This window comes from Dermacentor andersoni, chromosome 3 (assembly GCF_023375885.2).
Source record: "Dermacentor andersoni chromosome 3, qqDerAnde1_hic_scaffold, whole genome shotgun sequence".
In the NCBI taxonomy this organism is placed as follows: Eukaryota; Metazoa; Arthropoda; class Arachnida; order Ixodida; family Ixodidae; genus Dermacentor; species Dermacentor andersoni.
The window spans coordinates 87,091,272-87,113,704 of NC_092816.1; the positions used below are offsets into that span (position 1 = coordinate 87,091,272).

Genomic DNA, 22,433 nt, shown 5'->3' on the forward strand with positions numbered 1-22,433 from the left:
GTGTGTGCGTATGAGCAAGCGACACTGTTAAATAGGAAGGGTCTTTAGGAAGTAACGAAACTACACACTTGTTCAGCAGGTCTACTGGATGTGGTGTTTTCAGTGCAGTTTACTACCAAACAGCGGTAAAAAAAAAAGGAATAGGATTGGGACAAAGCTCAAGGAAAAGAAAGACGGAGGCGAGCACTGGGCGCTGCACTTTGTGAAATATGTCCAACCTTTATGGCAAGTCCTGGGGCCCTATACCATAAAATGATTCCAATATGTTTTAATTCCAATCTCGTGACGTCAAATTTGCGTAACCGCCGATGCAACCATCGGGTGGTGACCCGCAGGGTTGTCTAAAGAGACCAATCAAACGCTCTCCTCGTTTATAGGCGGTAACTATTGTTTGCTTTAAAAACTAATATCATTTGCTAAACTGAACGGCTTGTCTTGTCTTATTGGCTGATAAGAGGCGAGGAGCACGCTCAAGTGGAGAGAGATACGATGGGGCCGAGTCAGTGCGTTGAAAATCGATAACCGTATGAAGAGGGTGGTGCCGGCGTGTGTGATTGGTTCGTTTTTCCCTACTGAGCTTGTGGTAGCTTGCCGAAAATCGTGGTGGCATGCAGCGGAATGTTAAGATTGCCGCTAAAGAGGATCCTCAGCAAAGAAAAATAGGCTGAACGTGGTCGTAAACAGGCCGAAAGTGCTCGAAAACGTTACATGGCCTCGCAATAAGTTTTATTGTACGCAAATAAACCGATGCTCTACGGCATGTGCGAGTAGCTAGCTAGCGCCTGAGCTACCGACGGCAGCCATCTTTTATTCCTTTCGCAACGGGGCAGCCTGCGGCTATTCAGAGAAAAATTCAGTTTTGTTCGGCATATTAATGCATCTTTAACGCGTACGCGTCACTTTGAAGCGATGAGTTTTTGCGGTTTTTGACCGGCAGGAGAAGTGGATGCAGCCCGAAAACTTTAATCCAATAGCAGAGGACTAATGGCGAGAAGGCGTCGAATCAGAAATAGCTACTTTTCTTTTGTTCAGTCCAATGATGCACAATCAAAATCAGAGTGTACACGTCATATCAGATGGGGAGCTATCGAGCTTTGCGCGGCGTCGCGTGACTGCACAGGTGAAGGGAGGGGGGCGAAAAAGTTTTTGACCTATGGCGGAGGGCCGATCACAGAATTCGAATAGAAACGTTTGCAATACTTTTACTTTATAACGCCCTTGTTTCGCGTCTTGCATTAGTTTTATTTCTTTAACTCTGCGATCTCACCTCTTTAACGTTGCGATTGGCATGTGCGTATCGGCGTGACATGGCATTCATTCCGCACTGAAAGGCAGCGGTACAGAGTATTAAATAACGCAACTGCACGCAAGACTGGTGAGAATTATTTCTGCAGATTCAAATAAACCCCAAAAGCAGTGAAATTTTTTTAATGTCTACCTCAAACGAGCGTTAATTTCTATTGCGCATTTAATATTGAATAATCGTTTTTTAATTAATGGGGAATAGATTAGGTACGTACATGGAATAGACGAGGACAAGCACTTGGCCTCGTCTGTTGCACCTTCGCTTTAAAAGAACGAGAAAGATCGCCTTCGCGCATCCACGGTGGCATTGGATCAACGTCTCTACAATGCCTGAATAAGGCTTTCCATGTCACTTTGTGCGGACATGTCCGTTTGTAATGTATTCGCGCGTAGTTTTCAAATGAGGATGTCAGACGAAGTAGCCCAACAGATAGTGCTTAATAATGTTTCACATAAGGAATTCTAGAGGAGCACCTGTCCCGGCAATTTTCTCACCAGCCATCGCATTGGTGCGTACGGTTCATTTTAATACCATATTGCATGTATTCACTGTGGCATAGCGCTGCTATCCCTTCACTGTTATAGAACAGTTCTGGCCGAGATATTGATAGACTGGACTTAAAATACGGCCCATAAAACATGCGCTTGACGTTCTTGTATATATATTAAACTACCTATCTAACATCTCGTTCTACAAGTGCTTTTCTAGAAAAATGCTGTATGCGAAAGTAACGCTCTTGTGAAAGAGCGTCAATAACTTTTTTTTTTATTTGCCGACATGTTTCTGTTCGCGCATGTTTTTTTTTAGAGAGTCTCGTCACAAGAGTCGTCTTCTTCAGCAAACAAGACTCCTTTATTAAATGCGATATTTCGCCTTTTGCCACAACATACACACAAATCTTGCTATGCTGATGCGGATAAAATAACACCACAATTAAGGCTTTCATTTAAAGAAATTATGCCAAACATTGTTGTACATTTCTCCATGGTGTTCGATAGAACTGAATAGATATTTGAAAATTATTTGGCAGACTGTAACCTGATGGCTTCAGTGGTCCGCTTCTTTCCCTCCTGTCGTCATATTAAAACATTGAGAACAGGCAGTAGCAATCACAAATGAACGTACTCTCTGCTAGATAATATAAAAGCGCCTTTCAAAGGCGATTTCTATAAATCATATTTCTTGCATGTACATAAGTATATTGTAAAGACTCCAGTGTGCGCATTGTTGCTCTTGCTGATGGCTCGAATTCGTACACGCGTATGATGTTAATGAACTCTATTGCTTAGCAAACACTTCGAAGCTTCACGCGTGGACTATCGGAAATTCGCTATAAACTAATACCATAAAGAAACAACGTTTTAATCAAGCCATTTCAATGTCCAATGAACAAAATAATTTATTAGTATCTCGAAACTAAACAATATCCGATCCTTGTAATCGGGCTAATACGCTAAGAACGCTTTTCACCGACCACCTAAGCTCAGCGTCTCCAACGACCTTGTCGTACATTTCTCGGGCTGCGTCAACCTCTGCAGATCAATATTAAATTACCGTTCTGTAAAAATCTCATAGATCTTGCATTAGCAATTGTACAATGTGGTATTGTGTTGTATTTCACTGTACAAGGGCAACTACATTATGCATATAGGGACATCCAATACATGTATTTCGTTGAAGATGAAAGGGCCAAGTGTCATAGATCTGATTTACTACGATTACAATTCAAAGGACGTACTCTTATAATACACTTATTTTACATGCATTATAAACGTCTATTTTATTTTTATGATATCGCATCTGTTTCAAGCAGGACGGGGAACTATTTTTTGAATCATGTACTTTAGCATCTCTTTTGAAACCTTTTTAAAATCTTGTTGCAGGTATGGGTGGCGTTAGGGCAAAGTGATCCACTGAGCGCATCGACGAATACGTCCAAAAGTACGAATGAAGGAAAAAGGGTTTATTTGACATTAGTTGCACGGCTCTAGTTAACGAGTCCCACTCCATGCAGGAGCATGTTAAACATCTGAATTCACATCAGGACATGTCGGCCCCTCTGCACGAAGTCTGCTTTTAATACCGCCGTCTCCCCTAAGCGTCTTGAATAGGGAATCTGATTGTATCTCGGCCAATCACAATCGTCGAATCGGTGGCAATACCATGCTATGATATCGCATCGTTGCACATAGTCCTCACCTCCAAAGCATCCTCACCCCCGAAGCATCCCCCACTTCCGATGGTATGGAATATGTTTCACTCACGTTTCCCCGTAACATTTGCAGTGCTGGGCATTGAAGAAAGAGCGGGAGCACCTCGAAGGGCATCAAACGCGATCTTCGGTTGCCAATAACTGCGCTTCTCCTCCACGCGTTTAAGTACTTTTTGCTGGAAATTATTTCTGAAATTATCTATTTTATCTTCAAGTGCATTTCAGGACGTCGATAATAAGCGTTTCAGTGTCCCTTCGAATTGAAGGAAAACGAATTGCGTGAATACGTGTTGACCTTCTAGGTAGTCTTGAAACCAACTGAGCGCAACATGTTTAACTAATTTTACCAGGCCCCACCTAAGGGAAATGGAGTGGCGATTCGCGAAGTTATTTTCTTCCTGCTTGGGGAATGTAAGGATGCTGAGATCAACATCGGGCAAGAGGCAATGAAAGCTCACTTTTAAAAACGCCTAGATTTATTCAAAGGGAGGGTGAACCATACTAACTTGGTTCCATTTTGGTATCGCACAGGCGGAGTTTTGAGGGCTTGAAGCAAGTAAGCTGACATGCTACATATGCATAGCGTTTGTCAGGGAAACTATTTTTCTCTGGCATTGCCATACAAAAAAAGAAAAGTGGGGGTCTATTGAATTGTGTTTTGTTTGCGCCAATACTACGTAGTGTGAATGAATGTACGACGAGGAATTACTGTTATTTACGACCGCAGAAATACATTCCCCTCCCCCCCCCCCCCCCAAAAAAAAAAAAGAATTCCCGTGGCTGAGCACACTGTCTTATGTCGCGCGTGCACAGATGCGACAGCACGACGACGCTTCCTCTTCTCCTTTACGCCCGGTTTTTCGCGCGCCCCTCTTGGTCCGTGGCGCGCGTACAGGCGGCATCAACGCTGCGCAGTCGCGGCCGCAGGTCCTCCCATCGGCATCGGGGCTCCCGGTGCGACCACTCCGCCGGCTGGGTAGTAGAAGCCCGGCACCGGCTACAAGCGCGCGCCATGATAATTATGGGTCAGGATGCATTGCAGCATTGTATTAAAGCGGCAGTTTTTGTGGTTGTTCGGTCGAGTATGTCACCTTCCAAACGCCGGCGCCGCGGCCACACACACACACACAAAAAAGAAAGAACAAGTTACCGCCTAATATTTGCCTTGTGCTGTTAAGAGAATGAATATTCTTCTTTATTTAATCAAGACATAGCTACCTCTGCGCACGTTCAAGAAATCGTTACCTACACTGCGACTAGCAAGGTTTCCTATACACTGTAAACACAAATGAGCCCATATGGGCGTTTTAACAGTTGATATGCCATTTTTCCCCCCTAGCTTAAAATGAGTACTCCCACGAGAAGAAGTAAAATAAGCTAGAACCATTATTGTACCCCCGACCCCATTTGAAGGGGCATTGTGGTTGTAAAAGGGGGGTTTTCAAGGAATAACGGTGGCGTAGGGGAAATTGAGACGAGCCAAACAGAGAAAAGAATAACTCAGCCATGACCAACAAGGCAGTCAGCCGCAGCGACAATTTCAGTAGGATTATTTCTGCAGTCAGATTCGAAATATCCCGCGCAATGTGTGTCGGCGCTCTTTTTCTGTTCGGAGTAGCTGCGCCTTGGTGCTGCAGAGGACGCCGAAGTCGGAACTACGCGCGGAGGAACACCAGCCTTCGGAGCGCGCGCGCGCGCGTTGAAGGCTGCGGTCGAGCAGCCATTTGCCAGCGACGGGACATTCTTCTACCGTGGTTGATGTTTCTAACTGCTTTGAACCCCCAAGACTCCACGGTAAGTGACTTTGAACGATTATTACATGTTCTATGAGTGTGCATGTGTTATAAGTGAGGAGACGCGCTGATATGACTTATTGAAGGTCTCGGTACAACATGGCGCGACAGTTGGCCGTCCAGAACCATTTTGCACGATCACTGTGTTTCTTCGAGCTTTGTCGTAATCGAGGCGACTTGAGTGCTCAGAGTCAAGCGAGTGTACTTAAAAATTAGGATTTTATATAATGAGGGACTTTGCCGCGTCTTTAATTGGGCGGATGTGAGCATTCGACATGATCCCCGAAGCGCAAGCCACTAGCATAATAGTTACGTGCAGTGCGAGGTGAGCTAAGCTTCGCCGCCTAGCCGCGGCTTGAAAATGTGGCGGCTCGTTAAGGGTTTACTGCGGTGCGCGTGTGTGAGTGTTTGTACAGCGATCATTTGAGCGAGAACCGGCGGCGCTTCTTTGTGCGCGGTATCTGCTAGCTGGCGCGTACGTGGCGCCAATCCCCTAGCTCGTGTGATTGTGTGCAGTAGGTCGCCCACTTAGCGCGCATTGTGCAGATTTGCCAGTACGCTCCTTTCTATCGTCTGTGTCTCTTCGCGCCCACGTCGTTGATTGTGCAGGCAGTGCGCGACTGCGGCACGTAGCATGTAGAGCCTGCGCCCGTCGACTTTGATCTACGGGCGTGAAATGTCGGCGGCGCGTTTGTGGTATTAAAAGCGTGTGGTGAGCTTCCAACGGCACCACGGGTCAACGCCGCATGAGCTGCCGGTCATAGTATAAGAACCTCTTTATTGTTAGCGTACTGCTTGGCGGTAACAGGTGTCCTGCTTGGGTTCAGATTACTGGATACGCCGTCACTTGAACCTCGGCGGCCGGAGCAGGTGAGTACCAGTGGCGGCGGCACCTTGGCGGGCAGAAAACGGTGCCCGTGCCGTGACGAGATATATCAATTTACGCGGTAGCATTGCCGGTGATAGGTCATACGGGCGCGTCGCTCCATGCCTGTGTTCTTTGCTGAGGCCGCCACTACGCCTGCGGTGCACTTACTACGCTATATCTACATAGTCGATGCTTGTGCAATGTTGTTATTCAACAGCTGCAGCTGGGCTCTGGATACCTGAACTTGTTTAATGTGTAATTACTTTGCTGCTGTGCCATTGCGTATTGAGTACAGATATATAGTATTCAATTCTAGGTGCCAAATTCACACAAAGAAGTTGCGCTTTTCAACTCAGGGTCATATCACACATCACAGCGTCATCCTATATTGCACGAGTATTAATAACAAAATTTCTGTTGCTGGTGAGAAAAAAAAAAGGCAGACCGATCAACCTGTAACCTGTATCTGTGAGAAAAATGTGCTTCAAGTCCGCCATTGTGTATAAAAAAAGTACTACCTTGGTATTCAATGTCAGTAACACTCATAAGTTATGCATCCTTTTGTGTGAAATAATTTGTCTTAGAAGCCATTCATTGTAAGGGATCAGTAAACATCTCATAGCTTAAGTAGTGCATATGTGCATGAGTTGGGCAAAGGTATTGGTTTGTAAAGAGCAAAGCTATTAAGATATAAAATATTGGCAAGCTTAGTTTAACAATAAGCTGACGAATATACAAAACCTAATGTAGCAGCAGATGTTCTCCAAGATAAGCTTGTGACCAGCTTTTTTGTGTTCTGTGTGATCATTGTAGTGTCAAATTTTTCATTTTTATTTCAGGACTGCGGCTGCGGTCGTTTCATTGCCAACTATGAGGATGAAGCAGCTTCATGGCCGGAGATCGGGCGCCTCCCATCAGTTTCCCTTTTCAGCAATAGAGGCCTTGGTATGCTCTTACCTAGAGTTTGCTTTTTTACCCTGTATGTTTTGAGTGCAATGGCTAGTTTAGCGGCATTACTTAGAGTGATTGGTGTGACACCTGTTCCATAGGAGGTATGCAGGTTATCCCACGTAACTTTAGCAAACTTTTAAAAATATGGATATGGCACCTAGCTGCACAGAACCTATGTAATGTTGTTTCCTGTCTCTTGGAAATACTTGGATTTGCTGCATTTTGCCTAATTACCTAATTAGTCTTAATCAATTAATCAACTTCTCAAATGTAATTAGATAAAAAGTCTCAATTATAAAATTGTAGAGCATCGTGAAAATTTCCCAGTACAGCTATCTGTGGCTCAATATGTGCTACATTATGTGTTTTTAGAGCATGAAAGAAGCCTGAGAATCTCGCAAAGTGCCTTGAGTATGTTTCTGTGTGACAGTGCCTGTGTTGTGTTCTTCTTTCAGTCCTCGTCTTTTGCGCTGTACTAACAGTCGACCTCGAGTGGCCATTCCCGTGGCAGTCTTGCATGTATTGAGTGCTTGCCCTGTATAGGCATGTGTGTTTCCAGTAAGAAAAAAAATACTGAAGGAGCCCAACGTGATGTATTTCAGGACAAGTGTATGGTGTAAATTACTATTTGAGAATGAAATAAACTGAAACAAGACTTCACAGTAGAGGTATGCAGGTGTGTGCATCAGCATAATGACGAAAACCTCATGCAAGTTTAGAAAAATATTCATTAAGTTAGTTTCTGTCATTCTTCTCTGTCACATTATTATTGCAAAAATGTGCTCTCTAGTATTGCACGATTAAAAACAGTTCAAGTACATCATTTGCTGGAACCTTGACATTCATAGCAACATAGAGAGGAATGGTTAAAAATTTGCTTTGCTTCTCTGACCTTCATTTTAGGTCCTTCTCATGTTTGCTAAGCTTCTTAAACTATCATAGACCCCTTCCAGGGTTTACAGGCAGCTTGAGCACATTGTGCCAGATTGTGGAGAAGCTGCAGAGGTCGCAGTGTGTATAGTGGTGTCCGGTAAATGCAAGTTTATTGCAAGATGCATTATGCTCAGTACCAATTATATTCAGTTATAATTTTAGCAAAAATCTGTTTTCCAGATATATATCAATGTGTATCCAAAGAACTGCACTTTTTAAAAGAGTTGCTCATTCTCTGTCTACTGTCCGGTGTTGTTAAATGCATGTATGTTGGACAGCATAGTGCTTGGCCTTCAGCTGAAGGTAGTAGTGTAGAAAGTGGTAGCAGTAGTAGCTTTATGCATGTGCATAAAGCTGCAGTAAGCCAAATGTGAAAAGATAAGGGCTAATATGATACAGCCATGTAGCAATATTTACGCAAGCAAACTGTTTGATGCAATGCCTAGGAAAGTAAGCAAAAATATAAGAATGTGCTTATATGATAAACAGTACCTATGTTTCAGGCGCATGGCCTTCTACCGCCATATTCCATAACAGTTCATTATTTAACACTTTAAAACTACTTGCCCTGTTTATGTCTAACTGCTCTAAATTCGAAAATTTTCATTGATTGCACTATGAAGGTTTTGGCCGTGGCTTAAGTTACTGCCAGAATTAAATATATAGTTCTGGCCGTCCTATGTGTGATAACAAAAAGCCATTTTGGAATCAGGTGACTGTTATGCAGTATGCTAAGTGTGCGTATTAGAACAGCCACTTATATTTTCATTGTAACCATGTATAAATTATGTATGTACACATCACGAAGCCATAGACTGTGTACTCTTAATTGGAGGTGTTATTGTGTGGAGTAGGTTTTTTTGTAAGCATTGTCTAGAATTTGCACTACATTAAAATGTAGTGAAGCCAAGCGAAAAATATTGACAAAATGGCTAAAGTACATTCTTAAGAGTATTAAGCGAACTTAGATGACTTTACAGCATGTAGTAAAACAAGAATGGGAACTGAAGTGCTTAATTTTTGTTCATTATTACCATATGGCACCAACATGCAAGGAAGACAAAAGAGGAAGAGAAGTGAAGTGCACTAAAGGGCAACTCGCTCCTGATGGGAGCTGCATTCACATCTACATGATGCATGCAATCTTTGAGTTATAGCAGCAGCTAACCACCTGTTCACTTTGTTGCACATTTGTATTTTTTACATACTAAGTCTGGCCCTGGAAGTGTTAAGCAGTGCCACTTGTGGCATTGGTGCTGCATGCAAGACATCCTTCTAACCACAGGTGTTATGTATTATGTAAACCTAAGTTCTTTTAAATTCATGTAGCCCACAAAAGTTCCATTTGAAAGGATGTGCCATATTTGCCACCACTGCCATGAGTAGCATTGGCTGACAGTCACAGGGCGAGACATTAACCTTGCTCAGCTATTATGCAAAACTATTTTACATACAAATGTGGCAATTAGTATACATGCCGAAAGCCTCACAGAATAAAATTTTTTATTCGCATCTTACAACGATTGTTATTTTGCTTTAACTCAGGAGGCCTTTCTACCTGCGTTGCATCCTGTGGCTGGACCACTCCAACGATCTCGGCAGAATCGTTACACAGGTGTGTTCTTTTGTGATTCTCAGTACTGATATTTTCTAGTTTACGTTCAATGTAAATGCACAGATCAAATGAAAAACAGGTTAAAAGATAAGCTCACAGGCACTCTATCCAAATGTTTGTTAGGAAGGAAAATCTTTTTTACAAGTTGTCGTTATAGCAACACAAGAGAGTGTGCACATCACACCACCAGTACCTAGCAAGCAACAGCATTATACCTTAGAAGAAGCCAAAACATCAGGCGAAAACCTGTACTAAACTAGGGACTGTATTAAGACCTTTTCGAGGCTTAAACTACTTCTTGGGTTACTCTGTCTAATTGCTTGAACTGAACTGACGTGTCCTGCAAAACGGTTTGCATTCGCATTTGATACAATTTGCAGCAAAATATGAACAAAGGGCTGCAATACTCTAAGGGCCTACTATTGAAGTTGCAACCAGTCTTCCCAGTGTACTGCAGCCTCAGGAACATGAAATGTGGTACACTGTACCACATGCACACACAACAAATTTTAATCCATGGGCATCTGTACACTGTGCTTGTGCAGGACTGCGCAACTGGCTGTTTATTCGTGACTGAAACAGCTACGTACATCAAGACTGTATTGGGAAGCCACCATTTTTTTCAGTCAGTGTAACAGTCCATAAACATATGGATTTCCATGAGCATTTTGTCTGCCACACTTTTCTTTGTCGTTTTTTTTTTTTGCACTCCAGCTTTGATGGCTGCAAGACACATCAGGCTGGCTGAAGAGACAGTGGTAGCCTAGTAGGTGGCCTCACAAAGTTGTTATTTTGATTTTTAAGAGCCGACTTGCTTTGGACAATGCTGAATAACACATCAAAAGGCACGGGATTATTGACAAGGTTAGAATGACTTTGAAAGAAGTTTAAGGCTTCTTTTTAACTCTGATCTGTCTGCTGAGACCAAATCATGTCAGCTTTTAATGAAGCAGTGTTCAGGTTGGAAAGCTGCAAGGCTGTGTGGGTACTCAAACACCATCATTGCCTCATATAGCTGAAGTTGCTGTGACATCAAGGCAGAAGCAAATGACATGGCAAAGGAAAGGTTGGTCGGCAAAGGACTCATTAGCAATTATGTAGGTTCAAGGGCTATTGCACTGAGTAAGAAAATGTGTTCCTGATACAGCGTGAACAGTGTTAATGCTGAAGAACAAACTGGCACCATCTCCCCAGTCCTACACAAGCACGTGCATAGAAAGGGATGCCTGTTGGCCTTGAGGGCCACCACTGGAGGGATCACCTGCTATCGCTATGACATAGAATGTGACATCAGATGACTATAGTTCACACCTTTGCTGCAGCTCGCTGGCTGGGCAATTGAAGCCTTGATTGTAAGGATGAAAAGTTTCAATCACAAGGTGGCAATTTAGTTGCCAACTCATGGTTCACTGCTCAGTGCTGCAGTGCTGGACGTATTTGACCAAGCCTGGTGCGAGTTCTCATGAGTACCCATGTTGAAGCTGCCGCTAGATACTTAGTTGATAAAGTCACTGAAAATGAAATTCGGTCATCGAAAGAGTCATGAAAACGATGCACACAAGGCTTGTAGCGTGCTTACTTGGTATGGCCTCAGTCAAGACACCCTGTGTAGAGATGCTGGCAAAAATGCAGCAGAAGTGTGGATTGAGGAGAAAAAAATATAAGCTGTTCAAGTTCCACATATAACAAACTGATAATAAATCGCCGTTCAGCAAGAACTCCGGCAAAAGGGGCAAGCCGCACTCTCCACAACGAATGCTATAAAAACAGTACTGTTATTGCAGCAAAATTGCCTATAGCTCTTTTGATAGCTTGATAGCTGGTAGCTACTTGATGGTAGCACTTGATAGCTGGTATCACACAATGTTTTCTATACCACGAAAATATTCCAGCACGTGGGGGCCACAATTCTCCTAGAGGCCAATACAGACACAGGTTGCCAGCAAGCATGGACTAAAGATTTTTCCGTTTGCATTGATGTAGTCTACCACATTTTGTTTTCTTGGGTGCACAGTCACACTAGGGTAACAATTTTCTGCCTGAATATTCATCGCAGGGAGCACTGCAGCCAGCTAAAGCGAGTTTTTTGTTCACACCTTGCCACAGATGCGGCAAGATGTAGACTTGACCCATTTTTCTAGGCACATTTGTTAAGTTCAAGAAAGAACACAGAGTAGCTTAAGAACTTTATTCCTTCTAGATTTAAGGCGTGGGGCCAGGTATTAACCATTGTTTTAAGAATTTTACCAAACCGGGAAAGATTCTTTCTTGAAAGTCTTCTCATATCAGCTTGATACAGTCCCTGGCTTAGTATGGGTGCATGTGCTGTGGCTTTGTTTTAGTCTGTTTAAAAGGTCGTTTTCCTTTTGAGTGTTCCAGTCGCAAAGAAATCACAAATATATTTTGATTTCAGGAACCCTTGTGACATTACACAATTCCTTTACATGTTGCAACCAAGCTTATTTTTCAAACACATGCCTTTCTTTCAGCATGAAAAAAACATTTTAGATGAAACAAGGCAAAAATGGCTGCTTATGCATTTGTACGATATTCCAACTGAGAGGGGTGAAAAGTAATAAAATGTTCTACTTTCATAATTTTTCTACCATGTGTACAACATTTCTTAATAGGCATGAAGCAAATTCACTTTTATCACTAGCCTATTACAGAAACAAAAAATGACAAACTGAGCTTTTAAGGGGGCCCTCAGAAGGGCCCAGTTCGTGCGTCTTCTTTTCTAGCGCCATGGCTGTGAGCGCAGCTGAGCACATCTGCAGCCTGCACACCCTGTTCTAGAGGTGACCTGCTGCGTGTGGAAAGACTAGACGTGCTGATATGGCGTGGTACTGTGTGCAGTCTTCCCACGTGTTTAGTACACGGGGTTGCATAATCTGTAGTTTCAGAGATGCATTGAAGTTTGAGACAGACAAAGCATTCGCCTCCACTGCCAGCACTTTTCATGATAGTGTCATTCCACTGTGTGTGGCAGTATCAAAGAGGACAGGGTGGATGCGAAAGCAAGGCTGGGTTTGCTTCATGCTACCTATGTGAAGGTATCGTTAACACACCGTGAAACCGTATCTTTGGTCGCTGACTCTCAAATTCAAAATTTTTTTCTCACTCAGATTTGTGTTTTCTGACTGCAGCCCTTTCCGTGGGAAAACAATCCATTTGCAAATGTACTTATTTGACTAAACGGGCGAATCTGAGTACAACAAACCAAATTGCTGATTTTAATGCATTTGTTATGTGGGGGTTCCTTTGTATATGACTCCAGAAAAAGCCAACCATTGTCTGCTCACACTCCGCCGCGCCCACCCACATAGGAATAAACTTAATTTTGGTTGGCCACGATGCTTATCGGTGTAGTAGCTGTCGTGTGTCCACCCATACACATTTTGTTGGCTTCCCGAAAACCTCAAAGAACAGCTGTATTTTGCTTATGTGCATTCACTAATCAAATAAGTACATGTTTGCTAGAATCCCCATAATATTGAGTCAGCTGGTCTGCTTGAAAATGTTCAAAATATGGCAGTTAGATTTGTAATAGGAAGTCATACTAAAAGGCTTTGTATTACTGAGAGTAAGGGTAAGCTGCAATGGCAGGATTTAAAAGACTGGGAAATCTCTTCAGTTAAAATTATTTCAAGCATATACTGTTCCAAACATCTAGAGATAGAGAAATTCATATCAGGCTATCGTCATACCTCACAAGAAAGAGATTACACTAAAAAGGTTTATTAATTTCCTTTTACTTATAGGTGATGCCTCACATTGTTTTTTCCTTGGACCAAAGGGACTGCAAGGTTTTTCAGCCTGCAATTGTTTGCATAGTTTTCAAAGATAATTCCCTCCCTGCTTTGTGTGCTTGATTTGAATGTAAGTTACATTACACAGAATGCATACCCCCCCTGCAATGCCAGTACAGGCGAAGCAGGCACTAAATGAATAACCACGAAAGGATTTTGGAGCGAGCAAAAATGGCATGTGCAATAGATATGCGTAGATGTCCCGTTGGTGTTGCTGTCAAACAAGAAATTGGGATATCGAGGAACTGAGCAAAGTAACTACATGTGTGCTTGCCAAACTATAGCTGTCATTTACACCTTGCTTGTGACTTAGCTACCAAAAGAAGTTTTTTTGTCTTGTTCTTTTTCTGTTAAAATGTACTTTTTTCTTTGTCTACTTTCGTTTGGGTTTTTGTAGCTATATCGTGCACATGGGACCAATAATGCCGTGTGGAAGTTAGTGGTTGTTGGTATTTCTCACTGCCTGTCGTTTGTTCAATGTGTGTACTAAAGTCAATAGAGCACCAACCAGTATAAACCAGTGTGTTGAATTTGTTTTCTTGTTTTAGTACAAATTATCTGACTGGTTATGTGCCCAAATAAACAATTAGATTATAAAAAAGTTCATCAGAACATGTCATGCATTTTACTTATAATTACCCTATTTCAACTGCAGAACCCACATATTAAGGCATGTAGATTTAAGTAGAACAAGCCTTTTTGCAATCCTTAGTTCTGAATAGGTGAGAGCAGTGCTAAGGACACAAAGTGAGTCCACATGGATAAATGGCATGGTGCACTGTGCACTGACTAATAATTGATGTGTTTTCACAACAGACAAGCAAATAAATATCCAGTAATGCCTTGTCAAAGGCACGAAAGCTCATAAAGAGGCAGGGGGTGGTCAGATACAAATGTGCCGTGGTTTCAGGTTTGTTAATAAGCATACCACTTTTCTGTAACTTCTGAGAACAGGTGCTGCGCTGACACATTATTCTTTTTTTTTCTTGTTGTTATTTTGTGGGATTTGATTAGTTTCTGGTTTAATGGTTGCTGCTTTCGCTAACATGTTGCACTTATGAAATTTGGGCTGTCATCTGCACTGTTTACAGTGTATGTACTCTTGTGGTCACATTATAGTGGTGCTTAATTGTCAAGGCTCTCATTCAAATATAAGCTTGTCTGGTCTACATATGCTGTCCTTCATGCCAAAGGAAAAAGATATACTATGTTTGTGTCAGAAGGAAAGAAACTGAGACTGGTGTCTATTATTGCACATAAATCTATGCTTAGTTGCGTTAACATTTTTGCATAATTTCAACAACTTATTTAGTGCATTTCTGTAACATTCACACTCTTTCTTATCCACTTAGGTGTAAGGAATAAAGGCAAAAAAGTAAAGCATTGCAGTGGATTTAACTTAATGCTCTTGATTCTTCTTACCTTCTTGATAGCTTTTCTATTTGGAAGAGCATATGTACAAAAGCATGTTTTGACCAAATAGGCTGCTGTTTGGGAGGCTTTGCAAGCACCACTATAACGTGACAAAAGCAGTGTGTGGCCATTTGGTTATATAAATTCTGGTGTAATGACACCACAAAAAGTAAACAAAGATATGTACGCACATGACACAAGCACCGGATCTCACTTCAAGCTTTAAAATAAGGAAACAGGCAATATTTAATAACAGGTGGAGACATGATGTGATGATATCTGTTAAAAGAAATTCTTTATGCAGTGCAACTAATGGATCACTGATACATTCGTCATTCTTTTTAAATATTGCAAGCCACAATTACCTTGCATGTTGTCAGGTCGTAATACCCGGCTACAACGCAGTTTTGTGGAACACAGGACCGCAGTCACATTCTTTGCAGTATTTAACATTGTCTGATGGAGGATTGTTTCACACGGATGACTCATACTCCCTCAATTTCCCTGATTTCGCATTAATAGAGCATCCCATCTGTCCAATGTAGGCACGGCCTTATCATGGCAGCAGACTACACAACGCTTGCGGCCTAGCTCACTAGATGCATATTGTGCTTCAACCACAACCAAGCTTTTCCTTTTTTTGGCTTCTGCCTTTTATTACAGCACAAAACTCTCCTAACAAGGGTCTGAGAAAACAATGATTTGCACAACTAAATTAGGCATGAATATGGAATATAATGAATGAGATGAAGTAAAAACGTGGTTGCAGTTGTTTCGTATGCATTTGTAATTTTCATCGGTAATTGTGTAGCTGGTCTCTACGGGCAAAAATTTTTTTTTCTGTATGAAACGTGATGAGAGATTTGCTCTGATGAGAAAAAAAGACAAGCCAGGAAAACAAATTAATTTGTTGCGTGCAGCACAATTTGCAGGCGGTGCACTGTGCAACGGAGGTTATGTACAGTCAGCCATTCCCTTCCAGTCATGCTTGCATTGCATACACACATTGTATTAATTTGAGATTGCGGCTAATGAAGTTTGTGTGGAATAACTCTCATTCGCACATAGTGATGCACTGCAAAATAGATTGGTTTGTTCCTGTGTTCACCAAAACTCGTAGCCAGAAATTATGAGCAGATGTACATAAGATAATTAAGCTTTGGCAGATTAGCACGAAAAGGACAAATGCATCAGTCATTCTCAGTTACATTGCACAAAGAATTTGTTTTTGAATTAATGACATCACTTCCTGTCACTATGTGTTGTATATGATGTCTGTTTTCTTATTAAAGCGAGAGTTGAGGTTAGGCACTTGTGTCCTGCATGTCTTTGTCTTCGTTTGCTTCTGTGGTGCCATTACACCAGAATAAGTTCATGACAGGAGCTGCCAGTCTATGCAGTTATACTACATTGGGCTCAGTACGCCTGGCGGCCTGAATGTGACGACTGCGAAGTAGCAGTAAGAACTTCAGAAGGGTAGAATTTTGTGTCGGTGGCGCATATTACAGTATGGTGAAGCGCTATAGATGGAACAGTGTGAGGCGAGACAGATGGGAAAGTGCTACAGACAACTGTGAATGTTTACTGGAAAGTTTCGCTGCAGCGGGACAATGCATGCGTTATCCTGGTGCAGCAAAATTTGCCAATGTTCATAGTTGTCAGTAGCACTTCCCCATCTACATTACACTTCACCGTACACTAGTAGCAGTAACAACAGCAACCAACTGACCCAAGCAATAATGAAAGCCCACAGAATTGCCAAATTGTAGGAGAAATGTTTCACTGTAACACATGTTTTGTTAACTGACAAGCAAATGGCATACATGTCTGCGAACCGATGATCAGACTCATTTTTCATGCACATACATTATTTTGTACAACTGCTTCCTGCTTTGGTTTTTTATGGCTTTCAGGAAGCATTCCAAAGTGCTTAACTGTTTGTCTGTTCTAGAATTGAATCTGTTCTCAGCCAGCACTATGTGGCATTACTGCATAAGCCCTTACTTCGTCAGTGTCCTTCGCACTGTTCCCAACTAAATATGAATAACCAAATAACCATGTTTTTAAATTTTCAGATTATGAAGAAAATACTCTTAATATGTATTTCATTAGAAAAATTTTCTCAATTTTAGGAAGAAGTCTGGCTGGCCCCAAGCCTGGTGCAAAATGAAGAAATGGCACTCCACATCAATTCATGTTTACTTGTCGTCATAACCAGTCTGTTAGCTTAATTTTTGGTTCTTCCTATTGAATTCTCAAGAAAGGTACCAACTCTGTCATTCATTGAAAACAAATTTTTGCACTTGGGGATGCAGCCATGCACAAAGCCTTTGAGCTAATTAATATCTTTATTCTTTAAAGAAAGTGCAGCTCCTGCGTGGAGCATTAGGTTGAATGAGACGAGGGTAAATGAAAAGATGGCGAAATTAGTCGTCAACAGTTGTCCAACAAAGGAAGTCTCAAGCTGGAGGCAACATCTTTGCAAGAGAACCAAATGGCTCCAGCCTGAGACATTCGTTGTGCAACCTGGCAAGTCTCCTTCTCGAAATATTTCCTCTAGCCTGAGACCTATATCCATTCCACCACCCTTGACCGACAATACACCTATACATTTGGCAACCCATGGAAAGGTAGCAAATTCACATTCAAGGAAAGGGAATGTAGTGTGCACCCTGGAAGGTAGCATGAACAGTATTTTATTTACTTAATGAAATGCAGATTTGCTATCCAATTACTTTATTTTGATCCCCGTTTTATAATTGGACAGCATGGTTCCTCAGAGAGAATAATAATTCGAAGCTCACACAATTTTGCTCCTTTATGTCTGTTAAATCTGTCCTGGTTGCTACACTATCAGCCCTGTCTGGAATTGCATAGCAGTGTTTTTAGCATGCATCCGAATTCAAAAGAATAGTTAGGCTTCTACCTCAGAATGTTTGCTACTGTGTTGCAGCTCGAATTCTATGTCTAGGTGGTCACTGTGATGCCATGTGCTATTAAATAAGACCAATATGCTATTTGAAGGGCAATTAAATGCAATCTCAAATGACCTCAGCTCGGGGAATGACACAATTGGAGGTCAATGTGATAAGGAGGATTTGATTTCTGAAAACAAGGCACTTAAATGGGAGAAAGCATGACTAATTTCGTCTAAAGATGCTGCTATTGGATATGATCAGGGAAGGTACTTGTTCGTGGCTGCATTTGCAACATGTTACATTGCTGGCTTTATATATTGCACTGGGTACAGTGAAATGTTGCTGCTTGCACAATATTCAACTAAACATGGTAGCCATGCTAATGTGTCCATGCAGAACACAACTCATCCACTATTATGGACTACAGTGGAATCTCGATAAACGAAAATCACTTCGAAACTGCCGCTTAAATAGGACACCATCCTGTAATTGGTTGGCTCTCTGCAATGTCTCTCAGTAAATATAATGCCTGGTAAATGGAACCAATTTCCCTGGCACCTTGAGGCTCCATTTAAAGAGCACCCACTGTAAAAATATAGGGGGGATTGTGTTTGGAACTTTCGTAAATGTAGTTTTAAACAAAACCGCATTTCAGTGGGAGCGAAATGCAAAAGCACCCGTGTACTTAGGTGCATGTTAAAGAACCCCAAGTTGTCCAAATTAATTCGGGGTTACTCGCTATGGCATGTGTCATAATCAGAAGGTGGGTTCTGGTTCGTAAAATACAATAATTTTTAATAGCTTGCTCAGAAATCCAGCACTAAATTATGTAGCTTGTTTGTGTGATGAGTCCCAATTTCTTAATTTAGTACTTTGACATTTATCATATTTGTGTGCTAGTCCATGCAAACTACCACTGATCGGCCTCATTATACCAGCCACTGTTAATTAGGAATGGCTTAGTCAAGCAACTTAAACTTACAGCACAAACACCTAAGACGAACCACAAAAGGAAGATACGACACACACTGGTGCTAACAACTTTATTTCTTCGTCGTCGATGCAATATAAACCCTAGGCCACACTACTGCGCAGGCACTCGGATTACATTACAGAGATCTGCCAAATTATCACATACGCAAGCGTAGGAAGTCAAATTCAGATGGATGCAGGGACAAAGATATCTTACTAATGCAGTTATCGCCCTGCCTTTCTTGTGGTAGGCCTCTAAGGCAAGCCGCCCATGCTCATTCTTGCTTTTGCCAAGAATCGACGTCCCATCAAGTTGTGCCTCACAATTGTTGCAAGAGTTTATATGCGCACCAAGGTGCGCTCCTCTATCTACATTTTTGTTTACTTGTAGTGCATGTTCCCTGAGTCGCTCATTGACGCAATGCCCTATCTAGCCAAGCTATGTCTTACCACATGAGAGTGAATGGTATAAACCACGCCGACCGCGCACAACACGTATGAAGCATCATGCCGAATTTGGCATCCTCCTCTGCCCTCTCCGCAGGTGCGGGAGCATAGCTTTAGAAGCTTGTTCGGTGCAGAAAACGCCAAAGGAACACTATGCCTGCAAGCAATTTTCTTGAGTTGATAGATGACCTTATGTGTTTAAGGGACCGCGCAGGGAACATGCACAAAAAGTAAACGATAATGTAGATAGAAGAGTGCACATTGTTGCGCATATAAACTCTTGCAAAAATTGTGAGGCACGACTTGATGGGACGTCGACTCTTGGCAAAAGCATGAATGAGCTTGTGCGGCTTGCCTTAGAGGCCTACCACATAAAAAGGCAAAATGATAATTGCATCAGTGACATAGCTTTGTCCCTGCACCCATCTGAATTTGAGTTCCTACGTTTCCATATGTGATAATTTGGGCGATCTCTGTAATGTAATGTGTGCGCCTGTGCAGTTGTGTGGCCGAGGGCATATATATGCATCGACGACGGAGAAATAAAGAAGTTGTCAGTTAGCGCCAGCGTGTGTCATATCTGCCTTTTGCGGTTCATCTTAGGTGTTTGCGCTGTAAGTTTTAAGTTCAGAATTATGTACCAACTAGGATAAATGAAGTTTTACTCTTAGTCAAGCGAGCTCAATATATAGTCTGTGCAAAAGTGTGGAGTGTCAGTACAAAGTAACAGTTCAAACACATGGCTCTGTAGTTACAGTTCAGTATGAAAGGAGATAAGATTTCTTAGCATTTCTTTCATTTACTAATTTCATTGTGTTAGGACATGTAGAATACTAGCAACTGGCATGCTTACAATGTACAGTGCTCTTTTTTAAAATCCAGACAATTGTTTTACTGGGGCAGAAATGTGCTTTCTTTTGGGCCCGGAAGTGAACATATATTTCTTACATTTGGTGTAAAATAAATTTTCTTCACTGTCAGTGTGTGTCTCGTGCATTTTTCTTTTCAGCTAGTCGCAACTGCTCTCGAAGGCGTTTGCTGGCCTCGGAGGCACTGCCAAGCTAGGACGACTGTATCAAAGCTTTGCAAAGAGGGGCTCTGTGATCAGCGAAAGGGAAAAAAAAATGAAGACGTGCGGTGACGGGTTCACTCGCCATTGGACCACGTGTGCGCGTGACTTGGTCGATTCAGCGGTGGCCCTGTGCCGTCGATTGGACCACGTGTGGCGAGCCCGCGGCGAAATGCTTCGTGGCGGTACGCCGCGCCTATGCAGCAGCAGACGAAACACCGCAGGCCAAGGTGTCGGACGCCGGCGTTCGCTCCGAGCAGGTGCGACGCCTGCTCGGGTGGCAGCTCACGGACGGCCGAGTTCCCTTGAGCCTTGATCGCCGGCGTTCGACATTTCGGCCTGCGGTGTTCCGTCTGGTACTGCGTAAGCGCGTGACCCGCGCCACCATGCATTTCGCTACGAGCTTGCACCTAAACTAAAATGCCTTTAATTCCTTCACAATACTCCCATTGTACCTCCCAGTCAAATAGGGGGGGGGGTGAAGTGGGCGTATTACGGTACCCCCGTTGTGTGCCCAATTAATGCCCACTTCAATGGGAGTTTTGTCGTACGCCCTTTTAATGGGAGCAAAAAGATGTACAAAAGGGAATGCGCTAGAGGACAAGCAAAAAACGCCCATCTGGGTGTTTTCTTGTTTACAGTGTATATAGTACGAGTATGTGCTTCGAATGCCTCTAGAATTATGATGGCATAATTAAGGAGATTTTCGCTACTGTTTCTGCGCTTAAACTGACAGTCTTTTTTCTTCCCTTCATAAGGAATGCCTTGTAACTACGTCACAAAGCTTTATTTTTTCACGACAAAAAAAAGCTTAAAGGTGCTGGTAAAGCTTGGTGATGTCCTGTGTTGTATGTAGGTAACCTTACTCCTTTTATACGAAAATAGTTTCATTTATGTTATTTTTTCAGAAGTGAGGAACGCAGATTCAAGGAGAACCTTTCATTGAAGTTTCAGCAAGAGTCGTTCATGACCTAGGCAATGCTAACTAAAACTGCTGCATTTGTTGATGTCCCTTCTCTGTATTACATCTCTTTTATACAAAAAAAAAAATTTCGTCAATACTCAATACTGCACGTGTGGCACTCGCAACACCCTTCGTTCATGAGGAACTCTCTTACATGCGTCAATTGATTAACTACTACAAGTGCTCCACCCAAATCTTCACTCAGACCTGCCGACATATTTTACGTTGTTCGACTGCAAGGAAATTTAATCCAAATGAACGAAAACGTCCTTTATCAAATTACGTGATTGGAATTTGCATTTCAGTGAAAATGTTCAGGTTAAACTTAAGCTTAGTAAAAAAAAGTGTCGGTGGCTCTCAGCGTATCCTGATCCACCGAACATGAGCTAAAGAAACAACAGCGATAAATCAAAGTTTTTTTATTGTAACGGGAAAATAAAGCTTTTTTTAGAAGTCGCTAGGGGGAAAAGAGCCTCCCTTGGACATTTGTTAGACACCAAGCACTCTAACCGATCCTCAGGAACAACTCCCTTATTAAAACCTTGCCAATGTCACGTTACAGCCGCTTACCATCTATTGCGGTACTCTCTAACCCAGGGCTATATAAACCGACTGAAAGACCAAACTTTCACTTACTCTGAAATGTGTTTACAGCAACCGTTTGTGCAGCGTGTGTATCTTTCACTGGCGTTTTACCTTGTGCTACTGGCTTCGCTTGACATTTATTCCGTAGCCTTATGTGGCGAGTCAGTCGGAAAGTTCCATGTGAAGCCAGAAAACCCATTTTTGTATACGAAGCAACAACGCGCACTTGAAGTGTTTATGCCCAAACTTGATAGTTGCCATCGGCAGTACATGACAAACGACCCATTCTACGCGATAGAATTATGCGTGCCGGCACAAAACATTATGCGAGCACGTCTTTCTGTTACCTATGCGCCATACGAAGAGAAGAGGCGTTAAATCTCGTCGATAGTTGCCTTCGCCTATACTAAAAGGAAAATAGCAAGCGATGTGGGACACCCTGGTAAACACCCGACCAGTGCGAATGGAACGTGACTAAAGGTAACCCAGAACGAGAGGATGCGCTATTTGTGTATTGATCACGCATCGAGTGGGGACGCGCCGCCGTCCCCACTTCGATGCGTGTGACGTCATCAGCG

The 22,433-nt window shown here is 42.4% G+C and overlaps 1 long non-coding RNA gene across 1 annotated transcript; it reads left to right on the forward strand.

The window, feature by feature from the left end:
• Positions 1–5,143: 5,143 nt before the first annotated feature.
• LOC126525056 (uncharacterized) lies at positions 5,144–20,217 on the forward strand. The gene is made up of 4 exons (XR_007598110.3): positions 5,144–5,312; positions 7,019–7,124; positions 9,609–9,678; positions 17,033–20,217. It is a non-coding gene; the product is annotated as an uncharacterized lncRNA (long non-coding RNA).
• The last annotated feature ends 2,216 nt before the right edge of the window (positions 20,218–22,433 follow it).